The sequence below is a fragment of the Triticum aestivum genome, chromosome 6D, assembly GCF_018294505.1.
Source record: "Triticum aestivum cultivar Chinese Spring chromosome 6D, IWGSC CS RefSeq v2.1, whole genome shotgun sequence".
NCBI lineage: Eukaryota > Viridiplantae > Streptophyta > Magnoliopsida > Poales > Poaceae > Triticum > Triticum aestivum.
In genome coordinates this window covers 195,313,389-195,316,663 of record NC_057811.1, presented here as the reverse complement: position 1 = coordinate 195,316,663, position 3,275 = coordinate 195,313,389, and positions in this window count along the sequence as shown.

Here is a 3,275-nt window from a genome sequence, read left to right as displayed (position 1 = left end):
AAAGGTCCTAAAGTATTTTCCAAGCTTGACCTCCGTATGGGTTATCATCAGATTCGCATTCGTGAAGAAGATATTCCCAAGACAGCATTCAGAACAAGTTTTGGGTGTTATGAATATACTGTCGTGTCTTTCGGCCTTGTCAATGCTCCTCCAACTTTCTCTCGGATGACGAATTTCATCTTCAACCCCTATACCAATGAATTCGTCCTGGTGTATCTTGATGATATCTTGGTCTTCTCCAAGAATAAGAAGGACCATGCCAAACATTTGCGATTGGTGCTCGACAAGCTCAGAGAGTATAAATTCTATGCGAAGTTCTCCAAATGTGAGTTTTGGCTCGATGAAGTTCTTTACCTTGGTCACATCATCTCTACCAAGGGCATCGCTGTAAACCCCGAGAAGGTGTCCGCAATTGTGAATTGGGAACCTCCTCAGAATGTCAAGCAGCTCTGCAGTTTTCTTGGTCTTGCAAGCTATTGCCGAAGATTCGTTGAGAATTTCTCTAAGATTGCAAAGCCTCTTTCCAACCTCCTCCAGAAGCATGTGAAGTATGTCTGGTCTCCTGAGTGTGACGTTGCTTTCAACACTCTCAAAGAGAAACTAGTCACAGCTCCTGTCTTAACTCCTCCTGATGAATCCAAGCCATTTGAAGTTTTCTGTGATGCTTCTCTCCAAGGTCTCGGTGCTGTGTTAATGCAAGAGAAGAAAGTTGTGGCCTATACCTCTCGTCAGTTCAAGCCCAATGAAAAGAACTACCCCACTCACGATCTTGAGTTGGCGGCAGTTGTCCATGCATTAATAACGTGGAGACATCTCTTGTTGGGAAGACAAGTGGACATATTCACCGATCACAAGAGTCTCAAGTACATCTTCACTCAGCCCAACCTCAACCTCAAGCAGACTCGATGGGTCGAAATGATTCAAGAGTACAATCCGAGTATTGAATATACTCCAGGCAAGGCCAATGTCATTGCAGATGCTTTGAGCAGGAAGGCTTATTGCAACAGCTTAATTCTCAAGACATTCCAACCGGATCTTTGTGAAGCTTTCCGCAAGCTGAATCTCCAAGTTGTTCATCAAGGCTTTCTTGCCAACCTCATAGTCTCTCCTACTTTGGAAGATCAAATTCGTGAGGCACAACTCCTGGATACCATGGTGAAGAAGGTGAAACGTGGTATCGACAAGGGTCTCTCCAGATACAAGTGCTATCGCATTGATGACAGAGACACTTTATTCTTCGAGGACCGGATTGTGGTTCCTAAAGGTGATCTAAGGAAAGTCATTATGAACGAGGCACACAATTCTCTTCTTTCCATTCATCCTGGAAGTACGAAGATGTACCATGACCTCAAGCAGTCGTATTGGTGGACTCGAATGAAGCGGGAGATCGCTCAATTCATGAATGAATGTGATGTCTGTCGAAGAGTGAAAGCAGAACACCAACGACCAGCTGGTCTCCTTCAACCTCTTGCTATCCCAGAATGGAAGTTTGATCATATCGAAATGGACTTCGTGACTGGTTTTCCAAAGTCCAAGCGCGGAAATGATACTATCTTCGTTGTCATCGACAAGCTTTCTAAAGTGGCTCATTTCCTTCCAATCAAAGAATCCATCACAGCAGCTCAGTTGGCAGAGCTATACACCTCCAGAATTGTCTCCTTGCACGGCATTCCACAATTGATTTCTTCAGATCGTGGAAGCATTTTCACCTCTAAGTTCTAGGACTCCTTCCAGAAGGCCATGGGCACAAACATTCGCTTCAGCACAGCTTTCCATCCTCAAACTAGTGGCCAAGTTGAGGGAGTCAATCAAATTCTTAAAGATATGCTCAGGGCTTGTGTCATTTCCTTTGGCATGAAATGGGAAGATTGTCTTCCATATGCCGATTTCTCCTACAACAACAGCTTCCAAGCAAGTTCGGGCAAGGCCCCATTCGGGATTCTCTATGGCGGAAAGTGCCGTACTCCTCTCAATTGGTCAGAGACTGGTGAACGCCAACTTCTTGGCAATGACTTAATCACTGAAGCTGAAGAAATGTGTAAAGTCATCCGTGATAATCTCAAAGCCGCGCAATCCCGCCAGAAGAGTTACTATGATAGTAAGCACCGTGATGTGGCTTTCGAGATCGGAGACCATGTCTACCTCCGCGTCTCTCCAATGAAAGGCACTCGTCGCTTCAGTATCAAAGGGAAGCTTGTCCGTGGATACGTGGGTCCTTTCAAGATCATTGGCAAAAGAGGCGACCTCGCCTATCAACTTGAGCTTCCTTCCAACATCGCGGACGTGCACGATGTGTTCCACGTGTCACAGCTCCGCAAGTGCTTCAAGACGCCTGAGCGCACCATCAACTTCAAAGAGATTGACCTTCAAGAAGATCTGTCTTATCATGAGCATCCCGTTGCTATTCTTGAAGAAATTGAGCGCAAGACTCGCAACAAGTCAATCAAATTCCTGAAAGTGAAGTGGTCGCACCGTTCCGACCGGGAAGCCACCTGGGAACGCGAGGACCATCTCCGTTCCGAATATCCAGAGTTCTTTCAGTCCTAGATCTCGGGACGAGATCCTCTCGTAGTGGTGGAGTGTTGTAACACCCCGGATGTAACTTTCCATATTTGTAACTCCAACTCTTGCCATTTTCGGCTATGTGCTATGATATTCCCTCCGTGGCCGGGTTTTCTCTTTCGTTTTCCATTTTGTTCATGTCATGCATCTCATACCATGTCATCATGTGCATTGCATTTGCATACGTGTTCGTCTCATGCATCCGAGCATTTTCCCCGTTGTCCGTTTTGCAATCCGGCGCTCCCACCTCCTCCGGTGCACCCCTCTTGTTTTCTTTCGGGAGCGGGTGTCAAACATTCTCGGAATGGACCGAGGCTTGTCAAGTGGCCTTGGTATACCACCGGTAGACCACCGGTCAAGTTTCGTTCCATTTGGAGGTCGTTTGGTACTCCAACGGTTAACCGGGCAACCGCAAAGTCCATTTGTGTGTTGCAGAAAAACCCCCCTCAAAACCAGCCCAAAACTCCTCTAAGTCACTTCCATGTTGTAGCTCGTTCGATCACGATCGTGTGGGCGAAAACCGCACCTCATTTGGACTCTCCTAGCTCCCTCTAGCTATATATATGCATCCCCTCCCGTATACAATCGCAGATGAAACCCTAACCACCTTCCTCTCCGCGGCCGGACGTGTCCGTACCGCCGCCGGATGAACCCGCCGCCGCCCTCTCCCACTCGCGCGCTGACACGTGGCAAGCCGTCCCCGCGTCGCCGCC